Source organism: Triticum dicoccoides, chromosome 4A (assembly GCF_002162155.2).
Source record: "Triticum dicoccoides isolate Atlit2015 ecotype Zavitan chromosome 4A, WEW_v2.0, whole genome shotgun sequence".
NCBI classification, from domain to species: Eukaryota; Viridiplantae; Streptophyta; class Magnoliopsida; order Poales; family Poaceae; genus Triticum; species Triticum dicoccoides.
In genome coordinates this window covers 719138027-719158209 of record NC_041386.1, presented here as the reverse complement: position 1 = coordinate 719158209, position 20183 = coordinate 719138027, and the positions used below count along the sequence as shown (strand labels likewise).

At 45.7% G+C, this 20183-nt stretch overlaps 1 long non-coding RNA gene and 1 pseudogene across 1 annotated transcript; one reads left to right on the top strand and one right to left on the bottom strand.

The window, feature by feature from the left end:
- Positions 1–1771: 1771 nt before the first annotated feature.
- Positions 1772–8985, bottom strand: LOC119284234 (annotated as a pseudogene).
- Positions 8986–9889: 904 nt separating this feature from the next.
- LOC119288153 lies at positions 9890–19204 on the top strand. The gene is made up of 13 exons (XR_005141124.1): positions 9890–10500; positions 11971–12046; positions 12203–12261; positions 12337–12440; positions 12526–13294; positions 13392–13482; positions 13692–13743; positions 14244–15574; positions 15695–15897; positions 16351–16474; positions 17275–17410; positions 18456–18550; positions 18632–19204. It is a non-coding gene; the product is annotated as an uncharacterized LOC119288153 (long non-coding RNA).
- Positions 19205–20183: the final 979 nt, after the last annotated feature.

The window sequence follows — 20183 nt, the reverse complement described above, 5'->3', positions numbered from 1 at the left end:
GTTCACAACTGAACTCTTTATTTTAATTTAATCCTTCAGATTTGTCGGGTCAAGGATCCTTCAGCTGATGACGTATATTTTAGCAAATCCGTATATTTTAAGACAAAGGTAGTGCTGATGACGAGCACACCCACAAAATGTTCATTCATTGGGTAGTTTGGGAAATCTAGCGCCTGATTTGATGATTTGAGTGACACATGAATCATGGCGATGACACCTTCAACGATGAATGTTGACACTTGATGAACACTAGTATTTGTCCAACGGTGTACTCAGTCAGAAAGTGTTTCCACTAGTAGAGCATAGCAGAGTCGGTGTGAGATGAGCAGCAGGAACATGACATGGGCCGGAATCCAGATGGAAACACAGGAAAGGAATGAGTAGCGGATTTGGTCGTCCTCAACCGGTGGAACCAATCAGAGAGATCATGTTGAATTATAAACTCTCTCTCTAGATGGTCTCTCTGATTTGTAGTTTCTGCTTGTCGTAATAAAAAGAAGAGTTGTGTTGTCATCGTCTTGATGGATGTGTTACTCAAAACAGAGTAAGTGTGTATTCTCATCAGGTTGATTTTGTGCTACGGGACTGCTCCCCTCCGCACTGCCAACTACATGGAATCAGAGCGGTCGCTGCCGTTTCGATTCGAAGTAGAGAAAATTCGAACAAATTCTTAAATTAGCGGAGCTTTTATAACAACATATGCAATCCTCATTCTTCGATTACAAACAAGCACAAACATACTGGTAGGAACAACTTGAGAGCAATAAACCATCTCTAGAAAAACAGATTACTAGAGAAACAAAGTCTGTAATCAAAAATCAAAACTGAAGGTCTTCTGATGAGGTTGATCGGCCATTCCATTCCGTGGTGTTCCCCAAGAACAGATTTTTCATCTGGGCCAACAATCGCAACTTGTAAACTCCTTCAGAAAATGGCATTGCAGTTTGCTACTCCCCTCCGTCACATTGAAGCCCCAAGATCAATGCATTCCTCTTCCATTCACAGTGGAGAAGTGTCGCGATTCCTCTCAGCTTCACCTTTGCACCATATCGGAGGTGCCAGCCAACAGAGAACTTGGAAAGATGAACGTGATGTCCAATTGCAGCATATACCAGTATGTATATGTAGCTTAAGTAGTAGCAGCATCTCGTGTGGTGTAGCCTATCGCATTTTCTTCCGAGCTGAGATCACATACAACAGAGTGTTAATCAGTATATTTCACACCAGGAAAATCTAACATAACAACAACGAAAAGGAGCTGTAGAAAAACTGACCAGTTATCTGTGTGATCACCGTTCACAGTTGAGAACATTCAGTGTCCTTCTCAAGCACTATATGGCTGGAACATTTTGCTCACTTCAGCTGCAGAGGTAAAGCACCCTGCTCAAATCTCATCTGCTAGAGTTGCTCATCAATATCAAGATTCCTGACATTTGGAAATGCTACCACACTGTGAGCACTAATTTCTCTCTATCTTATAAAGTTATACGCGGAAATACAGGAGGAACACGAGGTTAGCTGGTGCTCACCACTGGTACTTCCATGGGTTATACCTTCGTCCAGCTGGCTTCGTGCTAATATACAACCTTCAGCAGAAAATCTGGTAATGCATCAACATAAGTCACATTAATTGCGTCATGAGCTTAATCATGCCATGCTCCAGCTTGTCCCAGGATGAGAAATCCCAACTTCCTGTAAAGTGTGCAAACAAAAGGGGTGCTTCAAATTATAAAAGACAGGAGGAGGTACCCCAATTGGTAATGGTGAGAGTCTACCAGACCAAACTGACCATATGAAAAAGAACTAGTAGTTCTGTTTGGTGATGACAGGCAACAACTTACAGTGCAGATTGTTTGGCCTAATAATTTTGGCTTTATGTTTAAAGAACAGAGTGTTATTTTCTTCGTTTGTACGAAAACATCGGAAATATAAGCTGAAAGGAAAATCTAAGCATAAGACCATGGATATAGAAAAATCAGTCACCTGCAGCCTGCAGCCTTGGAAATATATGCACGCGATTTGGGTGCTATAATTGGACTCCCACTTTCTCATGTTCATGGTGCAGCTATCGTGCTGGAGTAAGTTCCCACTTCTTCGTTTAGGGATGTAGTGGACTTGTAGCTGCTGATTTTCTTCACAAGTCTGAACCCCCCCTAATGGCACTTGGCTGCTGAGCATGCAGTTATACAGTGGCATGGTTATTGGACAGGGCATGTATGTGTACAGTACGTCATGTTGGCTGTTAAAACAACAAGACAGAGAGAGATTAATTCTGAACGCAGAAAGTAGCAATTAGTATCTCATTTGCTGTCGACTAGTACTGGACGAAAGAGAAGTTAGCTGACCTGTTTATGCTCTTCGTCGGCACCGGCATTCTTCAGCGCACAGTAAGCCAGTGTCATCATTCTTCAGTTATGATTCAGTACAAATATAATATGGCATCATACAGACGGAGACCCACGGGCAAACAAAGCAAGTCTCTATTGATAATTAGCAAGCGATCATTAGGATTATCCTGTGAACATTGCAAGATGCTGTCAATTGATGTTCGAGCTGCGACTGGAAGCGGAAGGAGTCCAAGAAAATAGGATTTGACATCACGTCGATCAACTCCATGGTGAAGAACTGATTGTGGCCGGCGGCATCTGGTCCTCTGGAAATGACGTTGTAGCTTGCTCCAAGATCACGGGAGCATTGAATTGGAAGAGACAGTGTTCGCCCAACCGTTAATTCTGCCTGAAAGAATGCAGGGGGTGTTAGTGTCATCATCACTGCATCTTTAGAATGAATTCTACTGATTAACCTGTCTAGCATCGAGGTTAAAAGAAAACACGTTCAAGAATGTTGTGTGCATAGTAGAGAAGCATACAGAAACAATCTGGCGTATCTTGCAGCTGTCAACCATGCTGACTACATTTGTATCTTCCTGTTTTCCTGCACCAGCAGCTGAACCTGGATGCATATACAGAGCACTGGTTCATTTTATCAATCTAACAGTTTGCCACCCGGTAGATAACCAAGGAGGCCTTGATGGCTAGGAGACTGTAAGTATATTGCCAGGAACTGTAAGTACAGAACATGTAACATGGTGGCTACATAAAACAGAAGGAGATGTGGCATGCTTAAAAATCCGAGCCCGTGCTATGTCTATATATAATCAGGTGCAGCTTAAAAAATACGTGGGCACATACTGAAAGGAACAAGATAGCTAGATATCCGATCGACTAGATTTTGGAGAAACCTAATCTGAGCCAACACAAATAAGAAACAGAGCAAGATTTGAGCTGTACCTGCAGAGTGTTGCTTGTGGTGGAAGTGGCAGGAGACTTTCTCGGATTCAATCAGCACGAATTGTAAGTGTAAAGCAGATCATTTTGGCTGTTAAACACACAAGAAAGAAAAGACGGAGTACAAATTAATTAGCACATCACACTCTATAGCTACTGTTAGAGTACGTAATGGGCCTAATGGGCCCGTTAGTCTTAGGATTAATTAGAGATAATGCTCGCTTGCTTAGGGGTCAAGTAAGCCTTGTTTGGGAGTCAAGTAAACCTCTCTATATAAAGTGAGGAAATGTATCAATTTAATCAAGCAAGAATTAAGAAGGAAATCTCTTCCCTCTTGCACGGCCGTGGGCAAAAAGGCCCCCGGCCGGCCCTCTTGCGCCCTCTTTCTAGCAGTGCCATAACAATTTGGTATCAGCTAGCTTCGGTTCGATCATGTCTTCACTGCCGCCAAGCCCCACCACCGCGTCGCTGCCCATCACCACCGCGCCGCTGATCTCCCTGTCCGCGCCGCTGCTCTCCCCATCCGCGCCGCTGGACTCCACCGCCGGTGCCTCCACCGGCCAGATGCCTTGCTCCACCGCGCCCCCTGCCGCCGTCTTCACCCCGGAGCAGGTCACCGGGGGCCTCAACGACCTGGTCACAGCGGTCCAGGAGATCTTGCTGTACTTACCCAGTCCGTACGGGCCGCCGCCACCCCCGCCGCCGGTCGCCGCCATCGGCCCACCGGCCCTGCCATGGTACCCGCCACCCGCGGCGGCTTTCGTGGCGCTCGCGGGGCGCTGCAGCCGCCACCCGCCGCCACCCCGCAATGGCTGCAGTGGCCGTCACCAACCCTCGCGGCGCCCCCCGTGCTCATCGCCGCCGCCGCGCACGCCGGGCCGCTGCAGCTGCCATCCATCGCCACCACCGCCCAGCCCTGGCTGCAGTGGCAGCCGCCGCACCAGGCGGCCTCTGCCGCGCTTGCCGGGCCGCTGCAGCTGCCATCCATCGCCACCATCGCCCAGCCCTGGCTGCAGTGGCAGCCGCCGCTCCTGGCGGCCTCCGCCGCGCCTGGCGCTCCGTCGCAGCAGCCGCTGCAGTTGCGGCAGCCACCGCCGGTCAGCTCCGCCGCCCAGTATGGGATGCCCTACGACAGGACTGCGACGACCTCGTTCCCATCAGCGCCGCCGCCATCCCAGGGCATCCACATCCAGCAGATCAAGTCCCCGTCGTCGCCGTCACTGCTTCTGTCTTGGATCGCTACCCGCCATGTGTCGGCGGCGGTGAGGCTGCAGGCTGCTGCGCGCGACCACCTAGCGCGTCGGCGTGTGCGGGAGATGCGTGGTCTGCAGCTGCCGCTTCTTCAAGTTGCCCTTCACTGCGCAAAGGACCTCGATCTCGTCCGCTGCGTCGGGGATGTTGGGCATGCGGTTTCCCTCACGGGCGGCGGGCATGCTGTTTTCCTCGCGGGCAGCGACCTCAAAGTCTGCGACACCGGCGGTTGGAGGGGGGGCGCACCCCTCCTCGTCATTCTCCATCGCAAGTCCTCCGCTCTTCCCTGTGCGGTGCAGACCAACATCCATACATATGCACTCCTTTTGTCTAGGTGGTGTCCATGGGATCCAGGTGGCTGTACACGTGCACGTCCAAAATAAAGCGTCCCAGTCTATTTCAGGCTGAGAGTAATAACACAAGCCGAGATGTAAAAGGCTTGTTTTTAGGTGTTAGGTTTGTGTTGCGTTGAGTCATGGTTATAAGTTGGTTAGGCTGCAGCTCGAGGACAAGCTGCATGTCCAGGTGGGGTGTAGTGTTAGAGTACGTAATGGGCCTAATGGGCCCGTTAGTCTTAGGGTTAATTAGAGATAATGCTCGCTTGCTTAGGGGTCAAGTAAGCCTTGCTTGGGAGTCAAGTAAACCTCTTTATATAAAGAGAGAAGATGTATCAATCTAATCAAGCAAGAATTAAGAAGGAAATCTCTTCCCTCTTGCACGGCCGTGGGCAAAAAGGCCCCCGTCCGGCCCTCTTGCGCCCTCTTTCTAGCAGTGCCACAACAGCTACACTATATATGGACTAGTATTAATTAAACGAAAGAGAATCAATTAGCTGACCTGACGTTTGTGGTCACCACCGATTCTGAGCTCTCTCCCGCTGCTGCAGGGTCAGGATGGAGAGATGATGATTCCTCCGTTGCTTCTTCCACTTGGACGAGGACGCCTCCCAGGTCGTGCTTGTTCTGCTCCTCGTAGAGTCGCAGCACCGGACTGTTGGGGGTGTGCGTCCACTTCTCTTTGCAGCATACCAAGCTTCGCCACTCGACCATTGGAACCAAGTGCGATATCCTTGAGCTTTGGAAGCTGGTTGACTCCAATAATTCCTGATGCCAATTTGCACCAACTGATATCAATCATTACCAGCTGGGGTGAGGTGCCATCCTCAAATTTGATCTCTCTCAGTTCTGTCACATAATCAATTTCAAGCTTCTTGAGATTTGGGAAAGCTCCCGTTTTGAACGCCAACTTCTCCCCAATATAAGAGTCGCTTCCATGACGAAGGTGCATGAGGTTGGGAAGTGGCCCAAGTATTTCCATGATTTTACCATCTTCCATTATTACGCTGCCCCTTAAGTAAAGCTTGACCAAATACATCAGACTGCCAACCCAGCCAGGAATCTCTCCAAGGAATCCATCCAACTTCAGACTCCTCAACAGGGGAGGAGGAGAGTTGACAACATGCAGCCACATGAGTGGACCAACCACTTTAAGGGATCGGAGGCAAGTGAGCTTCTGAATGGCATCACAGAGTACCTTGCATTTGTGCTTGGTGGGCCCTTCTGTTACCACGCTCAGTTTTCTCAGCTGCACAAGCTCACCTAGCTCTTTAATTGCTTTGCCACTAGTTCCGCTGATGTCCACAACCTCTAGTATTTGCAGTTCTTTCAATTTACCGAATCCTTTTGGTACCCTCACGCCTACTGACTCAGACCCACAGCTAGACCAGTCCATGTGTAGGTTAGGAACTAAGCTGACGCGGTCACTAGGATCCGCCAAAGGTGTGAACAGCATGGGCCAGCAAAATGTGCTCAGCAAGCATGACTTGGGGTCATTCAGGTCAAAGTATTGATAGGAATTATTTCTCGTACAACGGAGTTCTGTAATATAACTGTCTCTAATGTTCAAAGTGCGCAAGCCTTGTAATCTCCCTATGGATCTAGGAAGTTTATAAATATGTGAATATCCTCGATGGTGTGAAAAATTCAAATACTTCAAGTGGCAAAACAATCCTATGTTGCTGATATCCTTTTGTGTGACTTGAAACTGTGCATTCTCTAGATCCATGGCCCGGAGCATTCTCATGTCAGGTGTACAAACTGAAGCTGATGGATCCAATGATCTCTCACCAAACACAGTTACTGACCGGACGTGGCTCCAATCCATAACTATCTTTTGGCACATGCTACCATGGTATGCTACATGTCGGAAGGTCTCATCCATAGCGCCAGTCACATTATTTGCCACCACATACACAAAATTTTCATCTCTAGAAATTGAGATCATGACATCACGCACAATATCATGGACACGACAGCTCTTAACAACTCCTTCTATGCTCACTTTTGAGGGTTGAATCATGCTTCGGTTGATTAGCTCGGTGAAACAACTTATTCCAACATCCTCGATATTTACTCCAACTCTGGCTCTAACAAACCCCTCAGATATCCACCTCTCTACCAAACGGCTGCTTTTGATTTCAAAATCCTCAGGAAAGATGCTTAGATACAGAAAGCATGATTTGAGATGAGACGGCAACCAGTTGTAGTTCATAGTAACTATCCTCCTCATTGCTTCAAGGCTAGGGTTGACCTCGAGCTCTGATGGGATTTGTTTATAGATATTTTCCCACTCTGTTACCCTTTTGTTGGCAAGCATGCCTCCTCTAGTGAGTACAGCGAGTGGTAGACCACCACACTTCTTTACCATTTTGTTGACCACTATCATCATTTCCTTGTCATTTTTCATGTCTTCCTGTGTTTTTCCACTCTTTCTTAGTAGCAAATTTGTGGCATCCTCTATTTGCAGGTGCTTAAGGTGGTAAATAAGTGATTCAGAAGTGCACTTCCCAGCCAAGCCCACATCTCGTGTTGTTACAATTATTCGGCTACCTTTGTTGTTTCTAATAGGAAAAGCAAAATCTTTGATCCAATTCCATGCATTGATGGTCCACAAATCATCAAGAACAATAAAGTACCTCTTCTGCTCTAGCTCTTTCCTGAGGTACATGCCGAGATCATCTACCTGCACCGACTTCCCTTCAAGATGTTTCAAGCATTTCCTCAGCGAGTCGGTACCCAGAAGTTGCCTAATCATGTCCTTGGGCATCTCTATCTTGGAAAAGGACTGTGAGATGGTGACCCATGCACAACAAGAAAATTTATTCATGATATCTTGCTTACTTTCATATGCCTTCCTTGCAAGAGTAGTCTTGCCTAAACCGCCCATGCCAACGAGAAATATCATCTTGCAAAGACCATCTCTGGAGTTGACATCCACCATCTCAATCAGCTCTTGTTTAGCCTTAGCAAAGCCCACGAGCTCTGCCTCATCGATGTTGCCACCTGAGTGGCTGTGAATATCTTCCGTGTAGGAATTCACCTCATCAATGCTGCTGGAGGCATCAACAGTGATCAAGTTGTAGCGTGTGTTCCTGCTGCTCACTTCTTCTACTCTTGCTTTGAGATCACGAATTTGGCTGGCAATCCGATGGCGGTCTTTCAGCTTAAGTAGCCGTCGAGACTTGCTCTGACTTCCCACATGCACCATAAACTCATCAAGACAATCCTCGATGCCATATGCTAGATCTCTTACTTGCTCCGCCCACACCTTCAGTAGCAAGTCTTTGTTCTTCGTTTTCTCCGCAACCACTAGGAATGCTTGCATCGTCTTGAGCTCGTCTTTTATGAACCTGCCAAACAAATTAAGTTGATGAGAACAACTCTTGTTGTCATTCTGGCATTTTGCAGTGTGTTGGAACAAATGCAACAGAGCAGAGCACATATATAGGTTGGATGCCATATTTCTTATGAAGGAAGGGCAAGATCTAGAGCCTAAAGCACACATGAGAACCAAGAAGGCAAGAACCCCAACAAAGGACGCACAAAGATTCAATTTATTTTTCTGGTCCCATAAAATATTTCGGCTGGTTTTTAATTTATACTCTATTTTGTTGCCTCACAAATCACAAGCGGAGCAATAATTTTGCCATTTCCTATTTCCATCAGGGGAGAAATATGCAACAGATCAGAACACATGACATTCACAGGTAACACGTTTGCCATATTTCCATCAGGAAACGAAGGGCAAGATCTAAAGAAAGGTGCAAGTATTTTTCTGGTCCCATGGACTATTTCTTGGGTGATTTTTCAGTTCTTTTTTGTTGCCTGATGGATGCATGATTTGTCATTCGTAGTAACAAGAATGGAGTAGAATACTAGCTAATGATAGAGAGAAATCAACTACCAATCCGGTGAATGACTGGAAGAAAACATAGCAGAGTACTACTACTGGTCTAGCGGAAAGCAGTGGGTGATTTGACATACCAGATGTCCTTGCGGACGCCGATGAGAAGGCTCATCTCGGTGGCCCCGGCGGAGGCGGCCACGCTGATGACAGCGCCCAGCATGGATCTCGCCATGCTCACCACCGTGCTCGCCATGATCTCCCGGCCGGCCGGACGGTTCCAGCAAGGCCACCGTCGCTATCTGGCACTAGATTAGTATCGAGAAACAAGAATGCCGGTGATCCTCCCGCCTCCTCAGCTGTTTGGGATTCCTGGCCGTCGGATCGGCTGGCTTGATCGGATCTGGGCCGTCGGATCGACCTCGTCCGTCGGATAAAAAATAGTTACTGTTGCAATGAACAGTTTCACCTAGACCGTGCCACCGAGCGTAAATAGCTTGCCCCGCCGGGGGCATTTTCGTCATTTCACTCGCAGGGGTATAAAAGGCAACCACGCCCGTGGTGAAACCCTAGCCGCCTCGCTCCCTTTCTCGCGTGTCACCGCCTGCCTCCTCTCCTCCCCGTGACCGTGCACCACGTCTTCTCCCCGCCACCGCCCGGCCGCCTCGCACCAGGCGCCCACTCGCCCCGCCGCCGCCCGGCCTCCTCCCCACCCGCGCCTCCCTCTCTCTCTCTCCTTCCAAACCCTAGATCACCTCCCTGCCCCGTCCCCGTCGCCGAGGAGGAGCGCCTCCGGGGAGCAGCAGAAGGAGGAGGGGCACGCGGCTGCGGCGATGATGGGCGCGGCCCCGCCGTCCCGCCCTGCCCGCCGTGGCTACCTGCCCCATCCCCGTCGCTGAGGCGGAGCTCGCGCTCGGGAGGACGAGGAGACGGCCGCCTCCGGGGAGCAGCAGAAGGAGGAGGGGCATGCGGCGGCAGCGACGATGGGCGCGACCCCGCCGTCCCGCCCTGCCCGCCGTGGCTGCCATGGACCAGCTCGAGCTCGACTGGGGAGCAAGGGGCCGCCCCGCCGGTCCCGCTCTCCATGGCCATGGCCATGGCCGATGACCACGGCCCCGCCCGCCGCGGCGGCCATGGACGAGCTCGAGCTCGATGGGGGAGCAACGGGGAGAGGAACGTGAGGCTATGGGGGAGCTTTCTCGCTCTCGGACTCCTCGCTTGCGTTTGGGGGAGATGCTGTTTTTTTAGGGTGATGGGTCGGAGTTTGGTATCTCATCCCTGGGCGGCCGAGAGATGCTCTGCCTTGGCGTGCGGACAGGCGTTTCACTGTTTTTGTTTGTCGAATTTTCGGGGTCCAGCTCTGGGAGGCGAGATGGCGTCAGACGAGAAATGCCGCTCAGTGGTGGTGTCATGTGTGGCGGCTCTAATGCGAAAGGCAACAGAGCTATGGATGATGCGAGCTCGCAGGGGCAGCTCCTGCCTCTGGGTTTTGGCTGGACTGGAGAGACAGATACAGATTTAATTTGGCTTGGAGTAGTAGCTGATTAGTGATTAATACGGCACATGAATGCCAATGGAACTGTTTGGGGGATGTAGGTTCCTGTTGAGCTATCACTTTAACAGTGTTTCGTTTATCTGGGTAATGAGTACCCAGTTGACTGACTTCTAAGCATTCAAGATACTGTTATGTGTTATTATTAACTCTTTGTGCTGTCTCTGACATCAAAATTACCTCATAACCAGGTATTTAAGAGTGGCCCTCTCTTCATATCATCCAAAGGTAAATTTATTTACATCACACATAAGTTAACTATCCCTTTGGGGTCATAACATGCTGCTTGCCTTATTCTGTTAGAAGCAAAGCTACATACACAAGTGTCTACATCGAGCATTTACATTTGCTTTTAGTACTATGTTAAAGGTAGCAGTAGTGATTTTCTTTCTCTTTGTTCTTGAAAAATCACCATCAAGAAGAAATGGATTATATGCAGAGCTAAAACATGTAGTATATCTTATTGATGCTGCTGCTGAAGGTTTCTCTGTATTAGTACAAAAGATAATTAAGATGGGGGCTAGACCAAGTCGAGTTGCTTGTATTTTATCGCTCGAGAAAACACGAAAGTCTTGTGCCTTGAATTGATAGAAAGAAGATTTCATAATTACAGCCTAATCCCCATACAACACTACACAAGAGCACTAGTGCCCATTGCCAGGATCAGCCGTAACTCTGTCTCACCTGCTGTTTCCCAAGACCTTTCTTCCACCTGAATTTGTATGAGCAAGCACACAATATTTGGTTGGTTTCAGTCGAGGACACATGCATTCCAATGTTTCCAGATCAGCCATGTGGTGAGCTGTTTCATGGTTGTCGTTCCATCCCCTTGAACCATCGGCGCGGAGTTCATTGCCAACCTCCATCACTCAGAAATGTCGAGTTACTTGTATTCACATAGTGAATCCGTTGGTTGAATTGGATTGTAGATTCGAGCTACAGATGGAGATGCATCAATTAATAATACCATTATGGCACTATAGTTTTTTTTTTGAGAATAACTTGTGGCACTATAGTTAGTTGTGTTTCCTGTCCATGTGGGAAAGTTCCACATGGGGCCCATTCCCAGTTTCCCCAATATGTTTTCAACATCACAGTCATCAATATCTGTTACAGGCCCAAAGTAAGAGAGGAAGCTATAGGTTCTATATTGTTTGTGACCAAGTTAGAATCCGTGTCATCAGTTTCCTTTTAATACCTTTTCTCTTATGAGTTCCCGATTCTGCCATAAATTTTGAAGTAGTTTAGTTGTATCCTGATACCTGACTATGATTTCAGTTGTAGATCATCAAATTCAAAATTAGTACAATTAGCTAATTCCTATGAGATACTCGGAAACCCTAAACTGAATCTTGTATAGGGAGGCACTATAGTTAGTTGTGTTTCGTGTCCATGTGGGAAAGTTCCACATGGGGCCCATTCCCAGTTTCCCCAATATGTTTTCAACATCACAGCCATCCATATCTGTTACAGGCCCAAAGTAAGAGAGGGAGCTATATTCCTTTTAATACCTTTTCTCTTATGAGTTCCCGAGTCTGCCATAAATTTTTAAGTAGTTTAGTTGTATCCTGATACCTGACTATGATTTCAGTTGTAGATCATCAAATTCAAAATTAATACAATTAGCTGATTTCTATGAGATATTTGGAAACCCTAAACTGAGGGAGTTGGCTCTTATGTTTGTTGATTGCTTTGCAGATTTATTGGTCTTTGGTTCAGATAGAACAGCTCCATTTGCATTAGCAACTGTTCGTGGAGTCCCTCGCTGCTACAGGTATGTTTGCTCTGTAGAATCTATAATATGCATTATGTGCTACTGCTTTTTTTCAATTAAACCATGAAAAAGTTATGATATAGAAGAGATTATAAAGGGCGTCTCACGAGCACATGATAGCGAGAGAATTACTCTCTGACAATGCCTTAATTGCAGAATGGGGTGAAGAATGCAAGGAAGTTGCACATTGTGTCTCATCACCCGACCAAGGATAGGTGAGCGGCCATGGATTTTTTTTTCTCTCCTCCGCTGAGTGCTTGCCTCAATCATGTTAATTCATAGCGATTTAGTTTGTCCGTTCCAGGTTTGACTGACAGAGGAAGTCAATTGAGAAGTATGTTGACACCAGAGTCCAAGGCCATGGGTGAAGCATTTTAATCAATCTATTGTTTTGGTAAGTTTCTTGCATTCTTAGGATTTAAAATAACTGCAAGGATTGTAGAGTTCTAATGGTTGTGTTGGGTGTTTGCGGTGGCGAGGCTGAGCAGATCAAACTGTACGCATGGACCGTGACTAATGGTGTGCCAGTGTGGTGGTGACTGCCACACACTCACACAGGTTCTTGGTACTCTCTGTAACCTGTAGATGATGGGTGGCGAGTCCGGCAACCACATATCCATTCCCCTGCATAATTTTTGTTTTTTCATTTGATTTGGTACAAGGCCTACTCAGAATGGGTTCCCTGATCTCAAAATTGTCAGTTTTCTTGCCTTTAGTTTATAGGTACCTTAACAAATACATGTATTTACCATATTGGCAGTGAGCACCGTACGACATTCATTCTTCATGATCTTATATTTGGGGTTAGCAGTTCAAAGTGATGTAAGAGCTTGCATGTTTATAGTTCTAACTAGCTTTTAGTTTAGCGTAGGATAAGTCTTCCATGAATTCTTAGTTAGTTGTTTATTTTTGCTGGCTGTGCATGACACTGCAAATTTTTCATATTTTCCTTCAAAAGTTAACTATTTTCTTATCTACAATTAACTGGTTGTTGCTCCTAGCCGTTAGCAAGTCTGTCGTCCCTGACCACCCTGTCAGTCATCTATACAACTGTGGTTCATGCCTGCGTGCTATCCGCTCCTAAATTCTCACACCACGTCAGGTGTTTAGAAGTGATGATCATTGTGGTCTTTAGTTGTCATGGCTGTAATCCTAGCGCATGGGCTTTTGCGGGCTGGTCCAACCGGAGTTGGTTGATGGCAGGGGCTGCGCTCCAGGGACCGTATGACTGAAGAAGGGATGCAAATGGTAAGAATTTTGAGATGCACAAACTCCTGTCTTTGAATCAGAAACAGAAAATTGTTAGTTTTCTCGTTTCTTAGTTATGCTACCCTGCTCCACGTAGGTTTTACAGTGAAAAGCTGAAGAAGTTGTGACGGTGATGAAAGGACTGAAAGATTTGCTCGAAGCAAAAACATCTAGCCGAGATACATATAGTAAGAATCTTCAGAAATTGACTTCTTTTCATCTGCTATTGAGATATATACTTGCTCATAGGTCACAACTCAAGTTACTTCCTTACCTGCACATACAGTAGTGATATGTCGACATAATTTTTCTGAGAACCTATTTTTTTAATATGACAGCATTCTACCTGCCCTCTGTTCTCTTTTATGATATTTTTTGCTTTTCATACATTTTGTAGCAACGAAGAGGAGGGATCTTATGTATAATATGCGACATCCATGGTGCTGAAGGTGTGCTGTTAAGTCTCAGTTACTCATGCAAAATAGCATCTTAATAAACAAAGGATATGCACCGCCAAGCAGTTTGTTGTGTATTTTTTCCCTTCCAACCTTATTGATATGCCTGTTGCTCAAGGTGTTTTTACTTGTTTACCCGATTAACAAATGAATATAAATTTAAATCACAGGTTAATAAATTTAGCGCGGTCCTTGCTGAAATCCGTATTTTTATATGTTGACTTTCCTTTGAATAATATATGTTGGCAAATGAATTATTTATGTATAGTTACTACCAAATTATGAGAATAATAAATCTATCACTCGCTCCAATTATTTGTAATTCTGGGTTAGGCTTTTCTTACCTAAACTACTTGATGTGACAAAATATCTTAAACAAGCTCTGTGATTTGTATGCTCTCTTATATTATCAAAGATGATTGCACTTATATGATATGTTTGATACTTCCTATATACTCCGAAAGAAAAAATAGCTGATGTTCCGCTCCCTGCAGGCCTGCACTCGCGTCACACCCTTTCCTCTCCCTGCCGCCTCGCCTCTCTCCCTGCCTGCTCGTTGCCCCGGTCGTCTCTGATGATGCTCCTAGATGTGTTATACATCACCTCCTCACGTCCTTGGCCACTTCGGTGCCCATGGCTATCGTGCTCGTCGGCGGGATGGTGCAAGGCGCAACTCCGACGTGGTTCCTCACTGGTTGGATAGCGTTCATGCGCAACCCCAGTGCCCTCTGAGTACTGCCTCGGCTACAACCTCCCTCTGTGAGCTCCATCTTCCCCTGCTCTGCTTCGGCTACTATATGGGGCATGGCCAGGGCTATGATGATCAGTTATGGCTGATATAGGCATGCTCTCAAGCAGTCGAGGCACTTGTGGGTATTAATTTGGATCCTCCCTCGTTTCTTTGAGCTGTTTTGATCACGTTCTTATTTTAGTGGCTCTGTCCTTGGATGGTCATTTCTAATGAGTGATAACCAGGGCAGTTAAACCCTCGTAAGAACATATTGATCCGGTGATCCATCCGGAATCCAGAAATAAGAATAGAAGCTCCTCAGGCCGCTCCTCAGCGATTTGGGATTCCTGGCCGTCGGATCTGGTTGCTTGATGGATCTTGGGCCGTTGGATCAACCCCTGTAACGACCTCATCCGTCGGATATAAAAAAGTTACTGCTGGAATGAATAGTTACTCCCAAAATGAGATATCTCATGCCACCGCGTTTGAATCACGTGCCCCATCGGTCGGAAGACATTCGTGCTAGGGCGATGATGATTAGCCATGGGTATCAAGTTCGGTCCTCCCTCTTGTCTCTAGACTTGTTTTTCATCCTGTGATACTTATTGTTCTGTCCTTTGGATGGTCATTCTTATTGAGTGATAACCAGGGCAACTCCACTGTATAAACAGATTGATCTGGTGATAAGAAATGATGTGGGTAGATTATATGATCGAGGAAAGGCAAATCTGAGCCCATATGCATTGAACCCTGAACCCTTTTTATTCGCACGTGCCCCACCGGTCGGAAGCCATCCTTGCTAGGGCGATGATGATTCGATGTGGCTTGTTTTGGGAGTAAGCAAGTTATCGGTTTAATGGCTTGTTTTAATTTGTTGATAAACCAGCAAAAACCACAGTGTCATGTTTCTAATAACAGCGTCTTTAGGCTGGTTAATGTTTGTATTGGAGCCCACTACCTTTTATTTCGCTTGTTTCTTACCATCTTCCTTGCTTCTCTGGGTGGATCATTTAGTTGGCTGACAGTTATTTCACCACACATATCTGGTCATTATTTAGTTTCTCTGGGTGGACATGTGCTGCGGAACTCCACCAGGTTAGTTTCTTCAGTTGTTATTATCTACGCCATGCACCCTCCTGGCCCGACACCAACGGCCTCCACTCAGTTCATCCCATCCTAGCCCCTCTTTCTAATCTCTCTCTTCTTTTGTAGCAGCAGAGGAGAGGAGCTGGGACGAGCCTGCCCTACCCTGCACTGCAGTCTGACGCCAACACTGCTCTTCTACTATCTTTCTCTGTCCTACAGCTCCTCATGTGCTTCAATTCCTACTGTGCTGCTGCTGTAGAGGATAGGATAGGATGGATGAGAGCACATCACACGATTTGATTCTGCTCTTGCTCCTTCTCTTCAATGATAAGGTAGGTTGTTTGTTCTTGATAAGGAAGCCTAAAGAAATCCATTCAATGATTCTTCAGTTTGGAGTGCTTTGCCACCATTGTTTCATGTAGGCTGCAACTTGTTGGTGTTCTATTTTCATAATTCTTCTCTGCTCATGATGCTTAGCAAGCAGTGACATTGTTTGGAAATTGCTAATGTTCATATTATGTAGTTTCATATACGACATTATATATGATACGTGTGTTATAGCCTGTGTGTGTCTCATGAAAAATGACAAGACAAGTAAACTCTTGTGATGTCGTTTTCTACAGAAAATTAGCATCCTTTATTATCAACAAAACTCTATATGTCCTGTCCTGTCCCGTGGACATGCATGTTTTAGGAGTTCCCTAAATTGAGATACACTAGACCTAGACTAGATGTTGTGGTTGGTTGGTTGAACTGACAAGTGCTGATGTAATAAGTTGTTGCAGGGTCCCAACACAGGACGTCCACTCCAAGCCCTAGAGCAGGCGATGGATAAACGGAAGGCCGCGTCAGCATCTGCAGCCGTGTTGGCCAGCAAAAGAGGCACATGTCGTAGACTAAACCAACGAGGTATGCCCTCCTCTCCTTCCTGCAGTGAATCGCTGGTGTGTTGTCAAGACCATGTTCATAATCATATTCGAAAGGAAGGAAATAAAATTTCATTGATCATCCGTTAGAGGAAATGTCATGCCTTGTCTTAATCTTGTGGTCGTGTGGTGTCGAGACATTTATGCAGGCAGCCCCAGCCTCCTGTTCCTTGTCTTGAATAATGATAATTTACTTGTGCTAGGTTGATGTACTGTCCTAAACACTGTAGTTGAGGGTGATATATATTCACCATGTAGGTGAACTGTTAGTGTCTTGTTTTAAGTATTTTGGTGGCTTGTAACAGTGACCCCCGTTTTTATGCCTTGTTACACGCAAGCATTCAAATAGTTTCTATCTGGATGATGATTGTGGTGGCTCAAATTAACACAACCAATAATGTTACTATGTTTTGAATGGATGGGCGGATATTTCTTTTCCCTTCCTGCAGCGCCTTAGATACTTGCTCGCTTTAGGCGCTTAAGCACCTGCTTTAGCATTAGAGCGGGTGTGGTTGATGGAACTGACAAGAAGAACGGGTGCACTTGTTGGCTCAGAGAGAAATCTTCTGGATTTTTAGACCACATATTTATTTTCTTTCTCAATACTTCATGGTGTACCACGTAGTAATTTTGATTTTTCATTCGACTGTTATACTCTTTACAAGATCTACAAGTTGCACACAATTCATATTTTCTGTTTGGTCTTGCCAATTCTCGAAACATTCCCATGTTTGTTCTAAAGAGCTTTTGATGTTGTATCCATACTCATGCTTAATCTAACAGGGGAAACTGTACAACCTGATGCACCACAGCCACCAGAGGAAATTGTTCACAACATCTACTTCTGGAGCGGTGAGTTCACAGTAGACGACAGTCCACTCAGAAGTTTCAACGACCCAGAGCATGCATCCTTTTAGAGGTAAAAAGAACTCTGATGTGTGCAACTGAGTGTATATGCACTACTGGTTATTATGTCTGTGAATTGATATATGCTTTTTACTATTTCTTCTACTTTTATAATGCTTTAACCTTTTGCCGTTACATGCTGATGATTATGTGTGCAATATAGCATAATAATGGATCATCTTTATACTCATGAAGATCTGAGTTGGTAGCGGTCCATTCACCGCTCAAAAGTTATTAGGAATCATCAAAAGTGTCAACCATTTTATGGAGGATGTACATATGCTTTATACGACTAATGTATGTTTTGAGATAATGTTTATTAATTTCTTACAAATTCGTGGATTATATGGCACAAGGATTTAAACAACTGACAATATATGGCAAAAATATATATATCTGTACCAGCGCATTAGCATTTAGCTAGTTGAAATAATGTCTGGCTGACCTCTTTCCCTGTTGTTAGACGTAACATTTTTTAGCTGGTATTTAAGAAACTAACTCATTTGCTTCTATGATGGTGTCTCACGGCTTCTCTTATTTTTGCAATGTCCCAGTTAAATACATACTCCCTCCATTTCAAAATAAGTGTCTCAACTTTAGTACAACTTTGCAACACTTATTTTGGGACGATGGGAGTATAAGCCAGGGTTATGGATGTGTTAGTGGTTGGGAGACTTTTTTTGCCATTAGGGACACATTTTTTCTGCCCAAGAACTTTTTTCGTAGCAAGTTATCATTGTATTGCAGTAGCTTGCCGACTAAAATAAATATACATATCAAGGCATCCAGATTTCTTGATGAAATAGGGAAAGGGGAAAAACTAGGTAGCTTTGTCAGCTATATTTTGTTCAAACTCCTTTGTCTTATATTTACATTTGTTGTTGCTTATCCCTGATTGGATCTGTTGGTCTTACTCGTAACACTTTCTGTTCGGCAATATTATAAAGTGTTCCATTTGTTCTTTTATTCCATCACATGTTGCTGCTGTTATATCTGCTTGTGCTGAATTGAATGCAAGTAATCTACTTATCTATCTTTTGATTTTTCTGTTTCTCTAGAGCATCATGAAGTCTGAATGCCCACTGAGCTTGCGCCGGCTGATGGGATGTCTAAGGTGAACGTAAATCTTGTCCGTAAAGAAGAAAAATGTCCTGTGAGTATCATGTAATTCTGTAGTACTTCATATGTTTCTTTAATGGTCGCCGTCACAGTACTCATCGATACCCGAACACAGGAGCCAGTCAAGCGCCCTGCCCCATTTCAAGGAGGGGGAAGAATTCTCACTGCACCATATGAAAACTCTGCTCCTGCGGATATCGTTCCTGCGGCTGTTGCTTCTAGCATTGCGACCACCACCGTGCGCAAGACTATCACAGTAGATGATTCTTTGCCGTCAACCTCCCTCCAGATTAGGTATGCAGACGGCAGCCATGTGGTTGCGCGCTTCAACACAAGCCACACGATCAATGACTTGCAAGCTCATCGACACGACAAGGCCAGGAGAAACAAGCGACTACACGCTCCAGGTTGGGTTCCCCCCTAAGCCGCTCGACGATGCGACCAAGACCATCGAGGAAGCCGCCGTCGCCAACTTGGTGATCATCCAGAGAGTCTAATCTCAACAGGCCTTTGACCCCATGTAATTGAACGCACCATCCATCTGTCCCAATCGTGCACATTTACTTGCCCTTTTGCCCGCCCCTGAGCTCTCTTGGATGCCCCTCAGGTATTAATATTGTAAAAATCGGCGAGATCTGGGTACCCGTCTTATTCATCTGCTATAGCGTAAGTATACTTGGCTTGAACTTGTGCTTCCTGTCCTGTCTTCATGGCGTTTCGTGTACTAGCAGTCCTTTTGTTTGTGTCTAACGGCCTCTTTGGTCTTGTCTTTGGTACGGGCATGAGACAGGGAAGGTAGTTGCAACGGATGCCCATTATTCATGTTTTGTTGTTTTCATCGATGAATCTCCTGGCGCCGATTGCAATTTACGAGCAACCAGGGTGGGTTATTAGCAGGCAATGTCTCCAGCGCTAAACCATATTTCCTACTAACTTATTATTACCCGTTTGATCAAAATGTTGGGACCGTGGCGCGATTCCGTTCTAGTGGACTAGATTGCAGAGTGCTATGGATCGGAGAGGGGAAGAGAAGAGATAGCTACGAGTGTTTACTTGACTCTTGACCTCTCCGGTCTCCTGGTCCAATAATTGAGCCGACAATATACTCTGTAGCACCCGCTGCAATGTACTGCTCTCACATTGGGGTTTATGCATGGACTGGACGGGCAGCGAGGGTGAGTGCACTAGTGCAGTACTGCCATTGCTAAGTCAGTCCCACGCGGTGGCTTGCATTTCCAGCTAATTGCAACTTTTGTCTCCTTTTCACAACACGGGAATACGGGACGCATGATTGGGGTGCTTGTTCACTTCGATCGTTTTGCTTTAGCCAAGAAAAATATCCATTCAAGAGGCCAGCCATCCGTTACATAATACTTGTCGAGGTTTTAATAGTTGCGTTGAGATGAGCTAGCTTGCCTGATCCAATAACACTAGTAGAAAAGGGGGCTTTAGTTCCGGTTCATAAGGGCCTTTAGTCCCGGTTTTTGAACCGGGACTAAAGGGTCGTTACTAATGCCTCCCCCCTTTAGTCCCGGTTCAAACTGGAACCGAGACTAAAGGTCGCAGCCACGTGGCTAAAGGGAATTTTGTGATTTTTCTTTTTTTAATTTTTTTAAAATCTTTTTTTGAATTTTTTTTTATTTTCAATTTTCTGAATTCTTTTAACC